The 23,936-nt window shown below is 33.1% G+C and overlaps 1 long non-coding RNA gene across 1 annotated transcript; it reads right to left on the bottom strand.

Annotated features, from left to right (window-relative positions):
- Window positions 1–5,196: 5,196 nt before the first annotated feature.
- On the bottom strand, window positions 5,197–6,084 carry LOC135146941 (uncharacterized). The gene is made up of 3 exons (XR_010284043.1): window positions 5,989–6,084; window positions 5,758–5,898; window positions 5,197–5,676 (listed from the first exon to the last, which is right to left on the bottom strand). It is a non-coding gene; the product is annotated as an uncharacterized LOC135146941 (long non-coding RNA).
- Between the last annotated feature and the right edge of the window lie 17,852 nt (window positions 6,085–23,936).

Raw genomic sequence — 23,936 nt, 5'->3', positions numbered from 1 at the left:
AATCGTGCAATTGATGGTGGCAACATATATTGCCACTAGGTGGTCAATTTCCCTAAGATTCCAACATATTAGTGTACGGATATATAGCTCATCTCTTTTCTAGTATTTACACATTTGTGCACTAAGCTTTGTGAATGCACAAGAAACAGAATTTCATAGCGAATTATGAATGAACTAAAACTGCGGTTTTTATCTGTCCAGAGCAAAAGGAGAAACTAACGGAAGTGGAGCAGCAGCTGAAAAAAGCTGAGGCTACTGATAGGCCTAGATTGTAAAATGAGAAGGCAGCTCGTGAGTCACCAGCATTTTTTGTGCGATTATAACATGTTAACTATATTTGATTTTGTTTCGAATCAAAGTTGCAATTATGCTGAATAATTGTGTACCTGACACTGATTATAATTGACTATATCTTTCAGTTGTTTAAAGGCAGGTGGTGCTCCAGTTCACTTTTGTAAACATCTATATTATTACACTTAATCAATTGATTGATGTCGCCATTTATCAAGTTTTTTTTACCATTCTAAATACACAAAGAGACGCACAACCAGATGTTGTTAAAGAAGAATATGTGCAAATTTCATCTTCGGAGGTGCACTGATACACAAAGATTTGGCTTGTGCAGATATAATAGTTTGAGGATTAGATTTATGTTAAAGAAAAGTGAATATTATTTGTCTAGAAACAGGTATATATGGATACATTTTAATTTTAATATGATTCCTAATTGATAGTTTAATTTAGTGTTGTTGACTTTGGGTATTTCTTGTCGGATTTCTTTACATGATTAAAGAAAGTGCATGTTAATATATATGTGTGTGTGTAATTGAATAATGCTATTAGCTAATATATATATATATATATATATATATATATATATATATAAATTAAAAAAATATTTTAGCATCGGCATTTCGTAAAATATAACTGACACTAAAAGTATAACTTCAAGTTAAGGCATTTTGACCACCCCACGTTATAGGGCTAACCTTTAGCGTCGGCTATTTGACTAGCGACGCATATAGTATTTTTAAGCGAACTTTAAGCAACAGCATTCTACCAACCCGATGCTATAGGTCAAACTCGACGCTATAGGACAATCCTTTAGTGTCGGTTAACAAGTCTTTTGCGTTGCAGTTTAGCCATGATAAAATAGACCTTAAGCGTCGACTTTTTAACAGACGTAAGAAGAACATACCTATAAAATTTTCACCTTCGAGCTAGAAGGGCTGTTTATGGATCTGGGTTGTTCTTAGAGCATCTTCTTCATTGTTTACTGCATCGAAGAACAACATACTCTACATTTAAATAAAATAATACAACTATAAAATAAAGATAATACCAACAAAATCTATGTTTTATTCTAATTTTAATTATGGTACAATTTTAAATGTAATTCAAAATTTTGAAGATGGTGAAATTTAAGAATTTATGTATAATCACTTCTAATCAAATCAAAATGAAATAGATATCCATGGTGTATGCGTGTATATAAGAATGCTTCAAAAACTTATTTAGGCCATCACTTACCAATTCATATGTGGTTGAAAGCTACGTATATATCGATCATATCACGCAAACAATTTAATCACTTGCGAAAATCAGACATATATGGAATGTGATCATAAAAGAAAGAGAAAAGAAGATAAGAGAGATGATGGTATGGAATGAAGATGAAGAATATAAGATTGGTTTCTTTTATAGAATGGTACCGAAGGATGTAGAGTTCTCTAGAAATTTCTTGAGTATGAGTGTTGGATATAAAGAAATATATGACACACAAATGTTACAAAATAAACAACTGGCAATTAGTTAGACCTCGAGTGTTTCTTAAATAAAAATTTAAAAATGTCTTATTTCACTCGAACGCATTTATCGAAGGCAAAGCAAACCGAATTACGAAAAAAATATATGATAATTTAAATTTAATTTTGCATACATTCTAAAAAAGAACCTAAAGTCACATGTTCTCATCCACCGAAAAACCAGTAAAACATGACCTTGGACAATTAATTAAGATAATAAATGTAAAATTATAACATGCTATTGAAGAAACTAAGAATATATACCTTCATAAAATCGAGAAACGCGGATGTGTTATGAAACCCCAAAATCCAATTCATCTATTCCAAACCCTAAAATCCAATCAAACCAATCGGGTTACAAATTTAGTCGGGTCCAAGCTAGGTCCCAAAGTCGTGATTTTCAATCTAGGTCTAAGTTGGGACTCAAATAAAGGATAGTTCTTCAAGCTACCAATTGAATTGAGTTATAAACAGGACGGACTGGAAGTCATGTAAGATTGTGACAGAGGTTAGATGGTTAGATGGAAGAGAGAAGGTTATAGAGGGATGGTGGAAGAGATATGGTTATAGAGAGAGATGATGTGGGGAGAGAAACTATCGAGAGAGAAACGAGAAACAGAAAATGCGGAAATTAAATTATTATTTCGTTTTGGGGGGGGGGGGGGGGGGGCTGAATTTATCTTTTAACAAAACTGTTATAAGATATAAATTGTTTTAATAATTAATGTCGAAATAAAGTTTTAACACGGCTCTTATAAATAACTATATATGGTGGAAAGACATTTAACATGAGTGATTAGTACAAACCATGGTAAATCTCTTTATATTAAATATAACTAATTTTTTTAATTATTCTATATATTAAATCTTGGTATATATGAAATAATAACAAACCAAATATCTGATATGATTATTTAGACTATACAAGAAACTAAACTCATATAAAAAAAAATTGGTGTTAACCTTTAAATACAAACTTAAATTTAAAAACATATCAAATTTACATAGTTGTTAAGCTAAATACATATCATAGGTAATTATGGTTTTAAGATCCTTAACCCAAAGTTTGAAATAGATAGTAATGCATCTAATTTCAAATTAAACCATTTCTTTGATATATATATATATATATATATATATATATATATATATATATATAACATTAAAATTCTGACCAAATTTTTAATTCGAATTGATTTCACTCATAAAAAATATTCAAAAGGTGTGAAGAATGTAAAATTCAAAATATAAATATAATTTGATCCGTTTCAAATTAAAAATAAAACATATTTTCATGATATATGTGTGTGTAAGAGAGTTTGAAAAAGTAGCGCATGTAACAACTTATGAATTTTGAATTAGCAAATTCGTGATGTTTAATATATATATAAGAGAAATCTCGTAAACAAAAAAGAAATATATAGAATTTGAGCGAATCACCCGATGATCATTCGAGATAAAAAGAGAGTTTTTTAAACTTGACATTTATATTAGGAAAATGCTTGGTTCACATAATTGTGTACAAAAACATGTACATAATGATATGTGGTGAATTTTAATTGGATTGCCCCCTGCATTTACACCAACAACCCCAATTAAAATCCACCACATCACTTGCCACCTCATTATGTACAAATTTTATGTACACAATTATGTGCACATAGCACTACTCTTTCTATTATGGTCTTTTGTTTAGGTTATTTTTGTCTTTGAAAAAACACCTATACATATATACATATATGATATATAAAAAAGTTATGTAATGTGCAATGCCTACTGCCAAGATATATACGCACTTTTATATAAAAGATTCATAAATTATCATTTTCCCATTTCTTATGAATTATGATATTATTTTAAGATTTTTTTGTTTTATTAAATTATTATATATATTGTTGGATTATAGACAAACAACATTTAAAATAGACGTAACCTAGAGAATTTTCGAATGAACCTTGTCTTCCCCTTAAATGAGCCTACAAATTCTTTATAAACATGGTTTCAACATTGCCAAATCATTTCAAAATGGACGTAACCTAGAGAATTTTCGAATGAACCTTACCCAACAATTTTTTTACCATGAAGAATTCACCCATGTTTTTCCCAAGAACTCGTATGTTTGTTACAAGCCTATTCAACTATATACAAACCGAGTTGTTCACTATCTTTATACTCAATGACTAAAATTCAGTCTTAAAGTTTAAATCCTTGTTTTTTTACTCAATTAACACCTTGACACAGAGTCTTGATTGCATCCCAGGCCTCTTTGGCCGTCTTCTTATCAACAAGTATGAGTAAAATACCATCGGTTACCCTTAGTAAATCATGGCCAAGGCAACTTTGTCCATTTTTTATTCAAAAGCTGAATTTGCATCACTCAGTTCTACCACCCTCCAAATTCCATGTGCAAGCAAAACGACTATCATCTTGAAGGCCAAAGCTATATAATTACTTCTAGACAACGTTTGATAACTCAGGCTAATCGACTCTCCGTCGGTTTAATTTATATCAATCATCAATATCGATGTCTTTGGCATTCACAAAGAACCTCCAGGAACTGTTACCAAATTTTGTTAATAATTTATATGATATAAATGTATTAACTATTTGATATTAAACTAGAAAGGTAAAACACATAATATATGCTTGTCCATAAACTTTTCTTTTATTTCTGAGAGCAGTACAATATATAGATAGATTCGAAACAAAAAAAATCTAAAAGCTAGGACATGACTCAAAAAAAAATTCCTAAACAAAGAGTACCTCAACGACTACAGACTCGCTACTATTGCACAACCAGGTCATGCTGACAAATATGTGCTCTGCAAGCACCAAACATATTCTGAACATTAACAAATTTAAAGACAAGTTTTAAGTGTGCAACTTAAATAATTTGGGTGTTTGGCTAATTTTATATTATAGGTGACTTATGATTATTAAAACTGTAATAAAAAAAATTATTTAATAGGTTATTTATATGTATGGAAATTGACTTTTAATAAAAAAAATATATGAATAAAATAAGTTGTTCAAAGTATATTATATCAACTTGTGACATGAAACCGTTTTTTGTTTTTGCTTATATTTAACATGAAGTTGGTTTTCGACTCATTAAGTACATATTTGACTTATTATACACACCTACATTTTGTAGTTAAATTTAAAAAATGACTTTAAGTTCCTTGTTTGAAGCCCAACAACCACCATTCATCAGAAGCCTTGTTGTTTTCTTTCAAGCTTTTCGCTCCAATTAATGTATCAAATTCTATGATAAACATCATGTTGAATTGAGACCGGGGATTGGAATTCTTTCCCATTCCCAGAATGTTTTGAGGTTTCACCTATGGTTAACAACTAAAGCTGCTGGCAAAGTTAGTGGTTGAGATAGATTATTTGATGACTCGACCAGAGGTTTTGTGCTTGGAGGGGTATCTTAATGAGAGATGTATTTGAAATTACAAGAGCGGTGTGGAGGAGGGTATTGATGGCACATTTTTCATTGTCTGCCAAATGAAATTAAATTTCGTTACCATCACTAACTAATCTTTGCATCAAGACACTGTAGATTTATATATAAACACAAACTAGATATAAAGGTGGGAAACTTTCTCTCGTAAATACCCAGAATTGTTGTAGGGTGTCCGTATATATATTTATTAGCAACTTCAAAAACTGTTTATTATCACCTCCAATCTCCATCTCCGTTTGCTTCGTCTTTATCAAAATCCTCAACTTCTCGATCTAAGATTCCATTAGTTCTTGTAATAAGTTGGTGTAGCTGTACTCTCAAAAAGCTTGGAAACCTTAACAAGGCAGCAGCAATTGATGCTTCCGCTGTCATGTTTGCTGTCGGGTCTGGAAGACCAGCAGTCTATTATAGTAATCACACTTTAAAAGTTAATAACATACATTGCTAAGTTCAGTACCACCTATGTAAACTATGTAGACTTACTTGGATCTTGTCTGCAACTTCTGATATAATAAGACCCCGGTCACCCTCCGCTGAACATGAAATGCAGCATAATGTTTGAACGTTCCATTCATACTTTGGCTGCCTAGATCTCCATGGATTAGAATAACAGTGGAAGCAAATCTGAAACAAAAGAAGTGATGAAGACTAGTATGAAAAGTCATTCATTACTGCTAACTACAAGAATGTCTACAAAAGAGATTTATTTTCTACCTATACTCTGGTGCAGAAGCTTGATTTGAACGGTGAGTTCTTCCCAACTGCTGAATAGCGCGATCAGCACTCCAGGGTAATTCTATACCTCCACTGATATAACAGTTATCAATTTATATAATATAAATACAAACGGAAAAGACAGTTGGCATGTTAATTAGGCATAAAGTTGTCTACTATTTTATACCTGCTTTGTTGCTCTTCTATCCACTTGCATTGATACGCCAGCGGATTCAGCCACAGAAATGATAGCAATTAGCTTTCTTCCATCCATGAATGATTGCTTTTCATTCATGTTGACCATATCCCTGGGCACACCCTCTTTGGAGCATTAAAACAGAGCACTTCAGCAGCCACATAATAAAAGCAAACACTTGTACAAGGATGCAAGCACAAGTTTTATGTTTAATGTATATTTGAGCTTAACATAATAGGAAGTATGAATAAAACTAATGCGACAATATGTACATGAAACGTGATACATGATACATGATAAAATAAAGGCAAACAGAACATCCAAAGTACCCCTAAAATGAATAAAATTTTCACCTTTGTAAGTGGTGTTTATGGTTTTTTATTGTTCTTGGAGCATCTTCTTCATTGTTTACTGCATAGAAGAACAACATACTCTACATTTAAATTAAAAAAATTACATCTATAAAATGGAGATAATACCAATGAAATCTATGTTTTATATCTAATTCTGATTTTGGTTCGATTTCAAATATAATTCAAAATATTGAAGACGATGAAATTCAAGAATTTATGTATAATCACTTCTGATCAAATCAAAATGAAATAGATATCCATGGTGTATGTGCCTATATAAGAATGCTTGAAAAACTTATTTAGGCCATTACTTGCACTACAATTCGGAAAGTTACAGTGTATATCGATCATATCACGCAAACAATCATCACTTGCGAAGATGAGAAATATATGGAATGTGCATGGGTATAAAAGAAAGAGAAAAGAAGATAAGTGAGATGATGGTATGGAATGATGGTGAAGAATATCAGATTGGTTTCTTTTATAGAGTGGTATGGAAGGATGTAGATTTATCTGGAAATTTCTCGGTCTCGGGTATAAATTACAGGCCCTGCCCAAAGAGAGGGCATCCAGGTCGACCGTCCAGGGCCCAAAAATAGATATATATGACAAATTTTACAAAATAAAAAAATGGCAATTAGAATGAGCTCTAGTGTTTCCTAAGTACAAATTAATATATTTTTTATTGCAAACGAAAACCGGCCGAATTTGTACAATTCGGTTCGGTTTTTCGAGTACGGTTCGGTTTTGCACAGCGCTAGTTATGATTGTATATGATGCACACTTAGAAGAAGGCAAAATTAATAACCAAATTACGAAAAAAAATATGATAAAATTAAATTTAATATTACAAAAATTCTGAAAAGCCCCTATAATCACATGTTCTCATCCACCTAAAAACTTGTAAAACATGACCTTGGACAATTAATTAAGATAATAAATGTGAAATTAAAACACGCAATTGAAGAAACTGAGAATATATACCTACATAAAATGGAGAAAAGAAGATGTGTTATGAAACCCCCAAAATCTAATTCATCTATTCAAAACCCTAGAATCCAATTAGACCAATTGGGTTACAAATTCAGCCGGGTCCAAGCTAGGTCCAAAAGCTGTGATTTATCAAGATAGGTCTAAGTTGGGACTCTAATTTCACCTCGTTCTTCAAGCTAAAAATTTAATTGAGCTATAAACTGGACGGATTCAAAGGCATGTCAGATGGTGAGGGAGGTTAAATGGTTTGATGCATGGAAGAGAGAGGGTTAGAGATGGGTGGTGAAAGGAATATCCAATATGGATATGGTTATAAGGAGATGGTGTTGAGAGAGAGACTGTCACGAGAGAAATGGGGAAACAGAAAATGCGGAAGTAAAATTATTATTTCGTTATGTATGTGGGATGTTTTGCGGAGGAGAGCCGGAATTTTATCTTTTTACAAAGTTGTTATAGAAATAAATTGTTTTTAATAATTAATGTTGAAAAATATATTTTCACACGGGTCTTATATATAAATAACTATGATGGAAAGATATTTCACATGAGTCATTTGTAAAAGTAATGGTAAAGCCTTTTATATTAAGTATAAGAACGTAGCACTAGAGGAATTAGGTTTAATAGATATGTTTTGTTGTGGTATATGATTGACCCGGCCCATGCAGCAACAATTATCCACACGCTTATTTAAATTGATCAGATTTTTAAAAAACTCTACATACTAATGTCACAAAACTTCATTATGACTTCATCATGCATGTATATATATCGCATCAATCAATCTGCTCAACATATGGATGCTAGCACATATAATATATGTATATCTGCATATAGTTCATATATAATACAGAAGACACTAATGTAAGACTACCACTTACTTCTGTCAAATACTCTCTTAATGTAATAAAAATATGAAATAAAAAGTTTCTTGGCACTTTTGGCTAGTTGATCAGCAAGTAACCAGATTATAACCTATCTAACTATATTATCATAAATGTATATTATGCACGGACAACATTCACAAGTAAACTATTAGCCTGTTTCTACTTATACAATTCATTTGTCCTTTAATGTCTAACTAATTGATTATGCAATTTGATTTGTATTGTGCATGATGGAGGGTATAAACGAATATAGAATAGAAACTTGACATTCATAACAATGGGAGGCGCTGGACATAAGATACCGAGTTATGAGCCAAGAAGATCCCTTTTACTTATTAGTCATTTTTGTGACGGACCCACAAATACTAACCGACTAAAGCATGCATGATACGATAAATAAACGAGAATTACAGAGTTATAAAATATTAGAACTAAAATCTAAATCCACAATCCCCGGAATCACCAGGATTGAGTATGAACAACATCTAAAATATTACAAACCCAATTTAAGTCTACGTCATTACTACAAGTTTTAGAATCCCAAAAGTATCCAAAAGTTAAGATTAGGGAACTACGAGTTCCCAACCTGCTCCATCATACGACGGTAGGCAATGCCCGATCCTGAGGTGGTCTACGGGCGGTCTGCTTGAAACGAGCCATTCTCGGGTTTCACTGAAGGGTTATAATAAACAATACAATATATGAGCAAAAAGCTCAGCAAGTGAAAGCAATATACAACAGTTCACAGTATGCAATATAAACAAGTGCAAAAGCAATAATGGATATAACAGGGTATAATCACAAGTAAAGGTGCAAAGTGAGATAGCAAATTTATTGGAATTGGAAACACACAGCGCTACGAGCATTGAGGGGTGATCAGCCCACACCAAGCTCCGAACCACATAAAGTGATTCAACCAGGGAGGATCCTCGGCACACATTGGCCATATACAGACATCAAGCTCCCCGCTACTGATGCTGCAATTAATTGACTGGCGCCTCAGTCTTAATATAAAATTATTATCCAATTCCTCTTAAGGTCTTTTCTATTCAATTCAATTCAATTTCAAAAAGGGGTCTTGATCAAAGACAAGTCATTAAGCAAGGGTGATTTCAAAATATAAGTGATCTTTCTAAAAGAGGGAATGTTATTAAGATCAGGGTTCCAAAAGAGATAATTCAGTTTAATGTGGGGTATCAAGTTCTCAATATGAATTAAAGGACTACTGGAGTATAATCATGTGGGTGTAAGGTGATACTAAATGAAAAGGTCAATACAAGTGTTAAGGGGATTCTTGAACTCTGAAGTTTAATCATGTGATGAGAACAGGGTGATTCAGTTCTATGTAAACAGTAATTATGCATTCACAGGGTATATAATCAATCAAGCAAGTATAAAGGAGAGTATATAGTTCCACTTGCCTGGACTAAGCTTATAGAACACTTGCACTGAATCTTCTAGAGGTTCCTTGCCTGCCTCCTACTTGCACCTATAATTAATAGTATCCTCGTCACTACAATGCTAACTACCCTTTCGTGTAAATGTATATATACACACACACACACATATATATATAAATATATACACTTAAACTCAATTAACAAGTCACATATTCGTCAAGTACTGCATATAACAAATAAAGCATGGCATTCTACTACTTAGTTAATATCACTTAATAAATCTCTAGTTATCCCCTAAGTCACTTAAGCAATTAATCAAGTAACACATAAGGTCTAAGACCAATACTTCCTAATTACATTCTACTGACTTCAACTTAACCAAATAAGTGTAAGGCACACTTGTGCCCCACCTTACAAGACTCACAAATGAAATGCATCCGAAGTGGCTTACTAATATGCTTACCTTGGCAACACTTATGTGCCTTGGCAAGAATGATGCATCTAAACTAAGTGCATTGACTTAAACTAACTTGCACTATCTAATATGACATAAAACTAACTCATGGACTCAATATGAGGTCAAGGCCTCACCGATGACACACTCATATGCAATGCATTCTAACTTAGTTCTAAAATGTGACTCTATGTGTGACTCTTGTGTATTTTAGTGGAAATGAGGCATCTTCACTTAAGGCATTCACTCCAAATTAATTTCTACAGGTTTATGTGATCCTAAACTAACATTTTGAAGTGGTGTAACTCAAGGCCTTGCCTACAAGGACCTTTAAAAACTAATGCACTCTAGTGGTTACTCTGCTTAGGCAGTTTGGCACCTCTTGGAGGGCCTTGGCAAAAACAAATGTTTCCACCATGTGCCTTAGTGAAATTTAGACTCCTCTGGATACCTAAGACCTTAATCTAGGTTGTGCAATTGGTTTGACACTAAGACCTTGCTCAGGCCTCTCTAGGCCTCCATTCCAAGTTGGTATAGAATAACCTAACTAGCTAAGTGCACTGCCCTGTTTTTATTAACTTGTAACTCACTTAATTAACTCAATTATCCATTCCAATGACTTGTTAAGCTTCCTAAGACTTTATTAAACTCATCTAAGGCAAGGCCCCATGAAGGCCTCACTAATGACATGGTTTTTAACACTCAAAAGTCCAATATGCTACAAGGTGCCCTGTTCTGAGGTATTCTCTGAAATGTGTGTGTGCACCTATCAATATGGATGTTTTTATGACTTTGAAAGCTACTGGAGACTTGTACAAACCAAGTCCCATCTTACGAGAGCATGGGCCTATCAAGGCCTCACCAATGACAAGCTCAAAACCTCTAATTTCTAGTCAAAATTTATTTGATAGGTTATTTATTTGAGTAATGAAATTGACTTTTAATAAAAGTAATCATATAAATAAAATAAGTTGTTCAAAGTATATTATATCAACTTGTGACATGAAACGGTTTTTTTGCTTATATTTAACATGAAGTCGATTTTCGACTCATTAAGTAGATTTTTGACTTATTATACACACCTGCATTTTGTAATTAAATTTCAAAAAGGACTTTAAGTTCCTTGTTTGAAGCCCAACAACCACCATTCATTAGAAGCCTTGTTGTTTTCTTTCAAGCTTTTCGCTCCAATTAATATATCAAATTCTATGAGAAACATCATGTTGAATTGAGACCGGGGATCGGAATTCTTTCCCATTCCCATAATGTTTTGAGGTTTCACCTATGGTTAACAACTAAAGGCGCTGGCAAAGTTAGTGGTTCAGATAGATTATTTGATGACTCAACGAGAGGTTTTCTGCTTGGAGGGGTATCTTAATGAGAGATGTATTTGAAATAGAATGTATAAATACGTTTTAGTAAAAATATAATTTGTCCTTTAAGATAGATTTTACAATAAAGAGGCCCTAAAATATATCAAATACTGACATGATAATTTTTTTTAATATTACAAATTTGCTAGTACAAGAGATATAAATATAAATTCATGTATTAAATTAGGATATAAAATTAATTTGAATTTATGTGCTCTCATTTTACTAGTGTAAAAAACATTATATATTTCAAGGCCCAAAAAAGAAGATATGCCACAAATATTGCATAACTTAAACTACAAGAGCCATGTGGAGGAGGGTATTGATCACACATTTTTCATTGACTGCCAACTGAAATGAAATTTCGGTACCATCACTAACTAAACTTTGTGTCAAGACATTGTAGATTTATATATAAACACAAACAAGATTTAAAGGTGGGAAAATTTCTCTGGTAAATACCCAGAATTGTTGTAGAGTGTCCGTATATATATTTATTAGCAACTTCAGAAACTGTTTATTACCACCTCCAGTCTCCATCTCTGTTTGCTTCATCTTTATCAAAATCCTTAGACTTCTCCATCTAAGATTCCATTAGTTCTTGTAATAAGTTGGTGTAGCTGTACTCTCAAAAAGCTTGGAAACCTTAACAAGGCAGCAGCAACTGATGCTTCCGGTGTCATGCTCGTTGTCGGGTCTGGAAGACCAGCAGTCTATTATAGTAATCACACTTTAAAAGTTAATATAATACATTGCTAAGTTCAGTACCACCTATGTAAACCATGTAGACTTACTTGAATCTTGTCTGCAACTTCTAATATAATAAGACCCCTGTCACCCTCCGCTGAACATGAAATGCAGCATATTTGAATGTTCCATTCATACTTTGGCTGCCTAGATCTCCGTGGATTAGAATAACAGTGGAAGCAAATCTGAAACAAAAGAAGTGAAGACTAGTATGAGAAGTCATCAATAACCGCAAACTACAAGAATGTTTCCAAAAGAGATTTATTTTCTACCTATACTCTGGTGCAGAAGCTTGATTTGAACGGTGAGTTCTTCCCAACTACTCAATAGCGTGATCAGCACTCCAGCGTAATTCTAGGTTGAAGTGTACAACAGTTATCAATTTATATAATATAAATACAAACGGAAAAGACAGTTGGCATGTTAGGCATAAAGTTGTCTACTATTGTATACCTGCTTTGTTGCCCTTCTATCCACTGGCAATGATACGCCAGCAGATGCAGCCATAGAAATGATAGAAATTAGCTTTCTTCCATCCATGAATGGTTGTTTTTCATTCATGTTGACCATATCCCTGGGCACACCCTCTTTGGAGAATTAATTAACAGAGCACTTCAGCAGCCACATAATAAAAGAAAACACTTGTACAGGGATGCAAGCACAAGTTTTATGTTTAATGTATATCTGAGCTTAACATATTAGGAAGTATGAATGAAACTAATGCTACAATATGTACATGATACATGATACATGATAAAATAAAAACAAACATAACATCCAAAGTATCCCTAAAATGAATAAAATTTTCACCTTTGTAAGTGGTGTTTATGGTTTTTGATTGTTCTTGGAGCATCTTCTTCATTGTTTACTGCATAGAAGAACAACATATATACTCTACATTTAAATACAAAAAAAATTGCATCTATAAAATAGAGATAATACCAATGAAATCTATGATTTATATCTAATTTTGATTTTGGTTCGATTTCAAATATAATTCAAAATATTGAAGACGATGAAATTCAAGAATTTATGTATAATCACTTCTGATCAAATCAAAATGAAATATCCATGGTGTATGTGGTGTATGTGCCTATATAAGAATGCTTAAAAAACTTATTTAGGCCATTACTTGCACTACAATATGGAAAGTTACGGTGTATATCGATCATATCACGCAAAGAATCTAATCACTTGCGAAGATGAGACATATATGGAATGTGGGTATAAAATAAAGAGAAAAGATGATAAGTGAGATGATTGTATGGAATGATGGTGAAGAATATCAGATTGGTTTCTTTTATAGAGTGGTATGGAAGGATGTAGATTTATCTGGAAATTTCTTGATAGTATGTGAGTGTTGGATATTAATTATAGGCCGGCCCAAAGGGAAGGCATCCAGGTTGACCGTCTAGGGCCCAAAAATAGATATATGAAACATTTTACAAAATAAAAAACTGGCAGTTAGAATGACCTCTAGTGTTTCCTAAGTACAAATTAAAATATGTTTTATTGCAAAAAAAAAAACTGGCGGAATTTGTACAGTTCGGTTCGGTTTTTTGAGTACGGTTCGGTTTTGCACAGCGCTAGTTATGATTGTATTTGATGCACACTTAGAGAAGGCAAAATTAACAACCAAATTACGAAAAAAAAAATATGATAAAATTAAATATAATATTACAACAATTCTGAAAAGCCCCTAAAATCACATGTTCTCATCCACCTAAAAACTAGTAAAACATGACCTTGGACAATTAATTAAGACAATAAATGTGAAATTACAACACGAAATTGAAGAAACTGAGAATATATACCTACATAAAATCAAGAAAAGAAGATGTGTTATGAAACCCCCAAAATCTAATTCATCTATTCAAAACCCTAGAATCCAATTAGACCAATCGGGTTTAAAATTTAGCCGGGTCCAAGCTAGGTCCAAAAGCTGTGATTTATCAAAATAGGTCTAAGTTGGGACTCTAATTTCACCTCGTTCTTCAAGCTAAAAGTTTAATTGAACTATAAACTGGACAAATTCGAAGGCATGTCAAATGGTGAGAGGTTAAATGGTTTGATGCATGGAAGAGAGAGGGTTAGAGATGGGTGGTGAAAGGGATATCCAATATGGATATGGTTATAAAGAGATGGTGTCGGGAGAGAGACTGTCATGAGAGAAATGGGGAGACAGAAAATGCGGAAGTAAAATATTTATTTCGTTATGTATGTTGGATGTTTTGTGGAGGAGAGCCAAAATTTTATCTTTTTACAAAGCTGTAATAGACATAAATTGTTTTTAATAATTAATGTTGAAAAATATATTTTCACACGGGTCTTATATATAAATAACTATGATGGAAAGATATTTCACATGAATGATTTGTAAAAGTAATGGTAAAGCCTTTTATATTAAGTATAAAAACGTAGCACTAGCCGGAATTAGGTTTAATAGATATGTTTTGTTGTGGTATATGATTGACCCAGCCCATGCCGCAACGATTATCCACACCCTTATTTAAATTGATCAGATTTTCAAAAGCTCTACATACTAATGTCACAAAACTTCATTATGACTTCATCATGCATGTGCATATATCGCATCACTCAATCTGCTCAACACATGGATACTAGCACATATAATATATGTATATTTGCATATAGTTCATTTATAATACATTGAGGACACTAATGTAAGAATACCACTTAATTACTTCTGTCAAATACTCTCTTAATGTAATAAAAATATGAAATAAAAAGTTTCTTGGCATTTTTGGCTAGTTGATCAGCAAGTAACTAGATTATAACCTATCTAACTATATTATCATAAAAGTATATTATGCACGGACAACATTCACCAGTAAACTATTAGTCTGTTTCTACTTATACAATTCATTTGTCCTTTAATGTCTAACTAATGAATTATGCAATTTGGTTCGTATTGTGCATGATGGAGGGTATAGACGAATATAGAATAGAAACTTGACATTCATAACAATGGGAGGTGCTGGACATCAGATACCAAGTTATGAGCCAAGAAGTTCTCTTTTACTTATTAGTCATTTTCTTCATAAAACCCTCTTCCTTGAACCATCCATAATATACAAAGCTCCTTTCATCATTATATTATGTTTCGAATAAATTTTTCACACATGATCTTCTGATGTAGAACAAGAGGCTCTTGATTTTGAAGAGAAATTGAACAATAAAAAGACATGTACCGAATAACCGAAAAATTTTCAGTTCGGTTAACCAAACTACAAATTTCGGTTCGGTTTTTGGTAGCGAAAATTTTAAATTTCGGTTATTCGGTTTTTAATCGCGGTTAACCGAAAACCGAACGATTAGCCGAATTTTTAATATTTTATTAGTTTTAATAATATATGTTAGTATTTCCAGTACAAGTGTGTAGATATTTGATTATAATACTATATTGCTCTAGAATCTATTTCTTTCTGGAGTTTTTTGAGAATCTAAGGACTTAATACATACACTTATTCAAGCCCCAACTCAAGATTTACTCGCAATTTGATCATTTCAGGTATACTCTGCTCTGTTTACCATTACTGTGTTTGTTTTTTAAGTTTATATATATATGGATTTGCATTTGTATTGTTTTAGATTGTATCCTCATATTTTCTGCCATTGAACAAAGCAACCCTCAAATGTATTAGATATTGGTCTAATTTTGGCTATTAATATCGGTTTTCGGTAATAACCAAAATAATAATTTCGGTTTCGGTTCAAACCGAAAAAATTTCGGTTCGGTTTCGGTAGGTGATTTCTACTTGTTTCGGTTAACCGAATGCTCACCCCTGCGAAAAAGTAAACTGGAGTCACCAAGGATAGAAAAAGGAGCATACATGCATGATCCTAAAAAATCAAGAAATATACCAATAACATGCTTGGTAATTACAGGAGATTTACAGGGCATGTACATTCATGCATATGCATGATCATGCTACTTAAATTATTAGATAATGATAATTAGGATTTTTATTATTATTTTACTTTAGGGTTTTATATCCCTATATATACAATTATCACATGTACTCTTGAAATTTTCAATTAATTAAAATATTGAAATTTGTTTATCTTTTCTGGTGAATTTCAAATTTTTATTGTTCAAATTCGTGTTAATGTATTTGAATAATTTTTTATGACTGACGTTTGTTGATCTTAGCTCTGTACTACATAAATTGATAGTCAGGTATAATTGCTCGAGGCATCATCGAAAGCCGGTTTGAAGTTTTTCACAATATTGGTGAGTTTATAATATTCTAACAATATATGAAGGAGAAAAAGATTAAAACTGACAAAACTAAAAGATATTGCCTCAACAAATATGATGGTTTTAGTCATCCTAAGGAAAATATAATTTATATGCATGATAATCGGTACAGAATCTCACAATCAGAATTCTGTTAGTAGAAAAACAAAAAATATGGCCTTACGGTCTTTGATGGGTACCTTGAAATTGAAAATTTTCTCGAATGAGTTGCGAAAGTAGAAAGGTACTTCAAAATTATAAATCTTCTTAAATTTTTAGGAGTCAAATACTTTTTAATAAATTTAGTAATATGAATTTTTATTGGTGGAATTCTCATCAATATAATCGAAATACAAAAATGAAAAAATAAGTCCGGAGTTAGAGGCGATGTTGGATGCGATAATGCGGCTTTTTTCACTTATCTTGAACAAAGTTGCAATCAAGAAGTTTGACAATGCAAGGTAGGAAGGATAAATGGTTAGTAGTACGTACTAATGATATAGATGGAATAAATTTCGTATCAAAACGAGGATAATATAATGTAGCAAATGAGGTTGAAGAAGGAAGTGAAACATTGACTATGAAAGTTTTGTGTCTACTCAACTAGGGGAAGAGATATGGATGAAGAGGAAATAATGAATGAAAATATTAAAAAAATGTCAGAGAAAGGTTCTTAAGAGGACATCTGATTCACGAAACATAACCTCGCCAACATAGAATCAAGGTAATCCATCAGATTATGGGTTATTATACTGATAGTGACAAACAAGAACTAGATGTATAACTCGAGTTTACCTGTTATTGTATACAATCGAAAATAATTATGATGTTGACAGGTATTGGTAAACAAGGATAGGTATTTTCAAATATTATTGATATAATTAGTACTAGATTGTGCTCGATGACAATAAGTTGACTGTGAGGTAAAATTTTATATGCCATTGAGAAATAAGAGTTTATAAAGTTTTAACCATTCTTATAAGTTCACAATACGTAGATTCGACACAGATAATGAGTTGCAAGATATTGAAATAGTTCAACTTAGGTTGGTCCGTTAGCAGTCAAGATGAATGTTTTAAATTAAGAATGACAGGATAATACCCGAATCTACATAGTTTCATTTATAAGTTTTTTATAGCCAGAGGAGAGAGGCTTGGAGATAGGTAGAGATTGGAATTTACTAGTAACGTGTGAGGATATGGCTCGGTAGCAATTCCAGTAAAAAGATTCATACGGCTTCTTCTTGTTCAACCACACCAGTCCCGTCATGTAAACAAAACCCAACCGGTCGGTTGAGTCCGGGAACTGTTGTGTTTCCCAAAAAATTTTGACTAGATTGTTTTGATCAAGAAAGACAGCATTGGAAAGTGGCAACTGCCAATATGGGAATGGCAGATCCTCCCATTTCTTGATACTTCCAACGCCAAGGGAATACGACAAAGTCCAGGTGACATGGTATCACGATGTTGGTTGTCGCAAGGTTGGGACAAGTTTTTCAGCACCGTTTCTTAATGGTGTTTGGACTTGGCAAACCGTATCTGTGTAGGGTTGTGCTAATTCGTGTCAACATAGTCTACAATGGTAGTTACTGGGGGGGGGAAGGAAAGAAATAGGCTCCGTGAGGATGGGTGGGCGCGGTTAGATGGCGGTAGTGGAGTAACGGGGGGTTTGTTGCTTGAGGTGGTGGCAATGGCAATGATAGATAAAGGAAGAATCGACATGGATGGATTACACAAGAAGGAATCAAGTTACATTCAAGAAGTGTTAAATGGTGGTTTTTTATCCAGTGTGATATCTCGTTTCAGACAATTCTCCCACCATCACACTCGACGAAACAAACATTTAGGTAAGTCCCTAGTGAAAAAGGCCCATGGGCTAAGGTAGTATATACTATTATCACACACATAAGTATTTGTATTTGGGCACTAAGCCGGGGTCTTCACCGAAACACACCTACTTTAAGGGTGGGGCATATATCTGCGTACATCTTACCCTCCTCAGACCCTGTCAAAGTGGATAGACGGTAAGTATGTGTGGTTTGGTTTGGTTTTTTTATATCCAGATATCACTCGGAGTCGAGTTTTTGCACAAGCAGGAGGACCAGAAAAATTATGTTTGTAATTTTGAAGGAGACTTAACAAGAAGAAGAAATCAAGATCATGCCACAAACCAAGAAATATTCTATAAACATGCTTGATTATTCAATGCATGTTCATCCTGCAGTTGCAATAACCTCTACTTCTATCTATGATGAATTTCTCGCGTCAATGATAAATTTTGACAGTTTTCTAATCTTTTCTTCAAATATCGTGGTTCACAAAGCGTGTAAACAGGACAGGCATTATCTTTCCTTGATTACCGGTAACAAGAGGCACCGGTCAACTTGTTTGTATGTCAAATAGCAATGCAGATAGCTGAAATCAGATGGAAATTAAGGAACCACGCATATCAAGTTTAGCGATGACAGATATTTAGGGGATATTTCTTAGTGAGCATCGGTAAATAGAAGAAAAAGAGCAAGGAGATGGTAAATCCAGACAGAGGAAGCTACTGATTAGAATTATGGCAGAATATCAATCAACGTTATCCACAGAATTGTTCCAGATTAAGCAGCGTTCTACTATCCAAAGTTAGAACATCAGACACGGCGATTAGCTTAAGCCCCACAGCGATAGAAACGATTAACACAGAATTTTTGAAACCTACTGAGTTTTGTAGAATAAGAGTATTGTCCAATCTGTAAGCGATGATTGTTCACTATTTATTAATTATGAGTTAAATCAGCTAACAATCCGATAAACCCATTCTTAATAAAGTACTCAGAACATCTAAATGGAAGTCTCCAGACCATAAAGTTTATATATAAAATCCTAGTATCTGCAAATATGTCGATATGTAACTCATATAGTTCAAGGCACTCCCACAATTGCCACAGCAAGCTCGGTAGAAAGCAGCGTCACATCCAAACGCACAAGGCTGCTAGTTAAGACCGAGGATATTCGTTGATATGAGTAATATTCAAGCAATTCGTCACTATTATAAACAATCGACATCAAATAATACTATATCATAATGGCTCTATGAAGTTCATAACATAGCAAAATTCGACAAATTCATCACACACAGGAAGAACCTTATACAATTGTGTTAACATACTGGATGTAGACGCTCACTCGTTCATAATTGAATCTCGTCCCTGGTAAAAAAATTGGTAGTCACCGCCCACAGCAAAATTCGCAGACATAAACACTTAACCCTCTGATTACTACTAAAACGCATTTTGGAGAGGCAACCCCACATTTTTTTACTTGAACTCCCACAGTGCGAGTCATCTTCATATATGGCGACTTTAAATTTTTAAGAAGGTTCAGTAGGATGCTCAGCCTTTACAGGTTACTGAAACAGTGGAATGGGCTGTCTACAAGGTATAATGCGATAACATTCAAATACCCCTAAATCAATAAAATGTTTCACCTTCGAACGATATAGTGGTTATGGATCTTGTTGGTTTCTTGGAGCATGTGTCTCGTCAGTTGTTTACATAAGCATCGAAGGAACAACATAACTCCCTTTGAATAAAAATAATCATCTTACAAATAAAAGATATAAACAAGATATTTAAGGACGTTCTATATCTAAGTTTTGATTTGGTTCAATTTTAAATATAATTCAAAATTTTGAAGATGATGAAATTCAAGAATTTATGTATAATCACTTCTAACAAATCAAAATGAAATAGATATCCATAGTGAATGTGGGGTAGTTGACTTCTAACATTAAACTTCATGTAGCCTGGCTGTGAGACTTTCATGTGTGTATGTCGGACCAAACAAACCCTTTCACTTACCACGCTTATTTGACCACCTTGCTGCCGCCATGTTCCTACTGCACTTTATTGTATTCATTTTGTTTTTATCATTAACTAAACATCCGGAGAAGTTTGACATTTCTAACATATATTGCACTAGGTGGTCAATTTCCTTCCCTAAGATTCCATCCAACATATTAGTGTACGGTATATGCGCATCTCGTTTCGAGTATGTTCTAACATGTGTGCAACTAAGCTTGTGAATGCACAAGAAACAGAATTTCAAAGCGAAGTATGAATGAACTAAAACTGGTGGTTTTTAGTGTCCAGAGCAAAGGAGAAAACAACAAAGTGGAGGCAGGCTTCCAGCTGAAAAAGCAAAAGAGGCTACGGATAGGCCTAGATTGGAAATGAGAAGGCAGCTCGTGAGTCACCAGCATTTTTTGTGCATGGTTTAACGATATTTGATTTGTTTCGAAGCAAAGTTGCCAATTATGCTGAAGATGTTGTACCTGAGACTGATTATAATGGACCATATCTTTCAGTTGGTTAAAAGGAAGGTGGTGCTCCAGTGTCAACTTTTTTAAACATCTATATTAGTACCTTAATCAATTGAGTGATGTCGCCATTTAATTCAAGTTTTTTTTTACCATTTCCAAATTACACAAAGAGACGCACCACCGATGTGGTTAAAGAAGAAATATGTGCAAAGTTCATCTCCGGAGGTGCCAAAGATTTCTTTATTGGCTTGTGGGCAGATATAATAGTTTGAGGATTAGATTTATGTTAAGAAAAGGGAATAGTATTTGTCTAGAAAACAGGTATAATATGGATACATTTTAATTTTAATCTGATTCCTAATTGATAGTTTTAATTTAATGATAGAAATTAGCTTTCTTCCATCCATGAATGGTTGTTTTTTCATTCATGTTGACCATATCCCTGGGCACACCCTCTTTGGAGAATTAATTAACAGAGCACTTCAGCAGCCACATAATAAAAGAAAACACTTGTACAGGGATGCAAGCACAAGTTTTATGTTTAATGTATATCTGAGCTTAACATATTAGGAAGTATGAATGAAACTAATGCTACAATATGTACATGATACATGATACATGATAAAATAAAAACAAACATAACATCCAAAGTATCCCTAAAATGAATAAAATTTTCACCTTTGTAAGTGGTGTTTATGGTTTTTGATTGTTCTTGGAGCATCTTCTTCATTGTTTACTGCATAGAAGAACAACATATATACTCTACATTTAAATACAAAAAAAATTGCATCTATAAAATAGAGATAATACCAATGAAATCTATGATTTATATCTAATTTTGATTTTGGTTCGATTTCAAATATAATTCAAAATATTGAAGACGATGAAATTCAAGAATTTATGTATAATCACTTCTGATCAAATCAAAATGAAATATCCATGGTGTATGTGGTGTATGTGCCTATATAAGAATGCTTAAAAACTTATTTAGGCCATTACTTGCACTACAATATGGAAAGTTACGGTGTATATCGATCATATCACGCAAAGAATCTAATCACTTGCGAAGATGAGACATATATGGAATGTGGGTATAAAATAAAGAGAAAAGATGATAAGTGAGATGATTGTATGGAATGATGGTGAAGAATATCAGATTGGTTTCTTTTATAGAGTGGTATGGAAGGATGTAGATTTATCTGGAATTTCTTGATAGTATGTGAGTGTTGGATATTAATTATAGGCCGGCCCAAAGGGAAGGCATCCAGGTTGACCGTCTAGGGCCCAAAAATAGATATATGAAACATTTTACAAAATAAAAAACTGGCAGTTAGAATGACCTCTAGTGTTTCCTAAGTACAAATTAAAATATGTTTTAATTGCAAAAAAAAAAAACTGGCGGAATTTGTACAGTTCGGTTCGGTTTTTTGAGTACGGTTCGGTTTTGCACAGCGCTAGTTATGATTGTATTTGATGCACACTTAGAGAAGGCAAAATTAACAACCAAATTACGAAAAAAAAATATGATAAAATTAAATATAATATTACAACAATTCTGAAAAGCCCCTAAAATCACATGTTCTCATCCACCTAAAAACTAGTAAAACATGACCTTGGACAATTAATTAAGACAATAAATGTGAAATTACAACACGAAATTGAAGAAACTGAGAATATATACCTACATAAAATCAAGAAAGAAGATGTGTTATGAAACCCCCAAAAATCTATTCATCTATTCAAAACCCTAGAATCCAATTAGACCAATCGGGTTTAAAATTTAGCCGGGTCCAAGCTAGGTCCAAAAGCTGTGATTTATCAAAATAGGTCTAAGTTGGGACTCTAATTTCACCTCGTTCTTCAAGCTAAAAGTTTAATTGAACTATAAACTGGACAAATTCGAAGGCATGTCAAATGGTGAGAGGTTAAATGGTTTGATGCATGGAAGAGAGAGGGTTAGAGATGGGTGGTGAAAGGGATATCCAATATGGATATGGTTATAAAGAGATGGTGTCGGGAGAGAGACTGTCATGAGAGAAATGGGGAGACAGAAAATGCGGAAGTAAAATATTTATTTCGTTATGTATGTTGGATGTTTTGTGGAGGAGAGCCAAAATTTTATCTTTTTACAAAGCTGTAATAGACATAAATTGTTTTTAATAATTAATGTTGAAAAATATATTTTCACACGGGTCTTATATATAAATAACTATGATGGAAAGATATTTCACATGAATGATTTGTAAAAGTAATGGTAAAGCCTTTTATATTAAGTATAAAAACGTAGCACTAGCCGGAATTAGGTTTAATAGATATGTTTTGTTGTGGTATATGATTGACCCAGCCCATGCCGCAACGATTATCCACACCCTTATTTAAATTGATCAGATTTTCAAAAAGCTCTACATACTAATGTCACAAACTTCATTATGACTTCATCATGCATGTGCATATATCGCATCACTCAATCTGCTCAACACATGGATACTAGCACATATAATATATGTATATTTGCATAAGTTCATTTATAATACATTGAGGACACTAATGTAAGAATACCACTTAATTACTTCTGTCAAATACTCTCTTAATGTAATAAAAAATATGAAATAAAAAGTTTCTTGGCATTTTTGGCTAGTTGATCAGCAAGTAACTAGATTATAACCTATCTAACTATATTATCATAAAAGTATATTATGCACGGACAACATTCACCAGTAAACTATTAGTCTGTTTTCTACTTATACAATTCATTTGTCCTTTAATGTCTAACTAATGAATTATGCAATTTGGTTCGTATGTGCATGATGGAGGGTATAGACGAATATAGAATAGAAACTTGACATTCATAACAATGGGAGGTGCTGGACATCAGATACCAAGTTATGAGCCAAGAAGTTCTCTTTACTTATTAGTCATTTTCTTCATAAAACCCTCTTCCTTGAACCATCCATAATATACAAAGCTCCTTTCATCATT

The sequence above is a fragment of the Daucus carota genome, chromosome 6 (assembly GCF_001625215.2).
Source record: "Daucus carota subsp. sativus chromosome 6, DH1 v3.0, whole genome shotgun sequence".
Classification (NCBI taxonomy): domain Eukaryota; kingdom Viridiplantae; phylum Streptophyta; class Magnoliopsida; order Apiales; family Apiaceae; genus Daucus; species Daucus carota.
The sequence above is the reverse complement of the archived record's forward strand: the minus strand, read 5'-3'. Positions and strand labels throughout refer to the sequence as shown.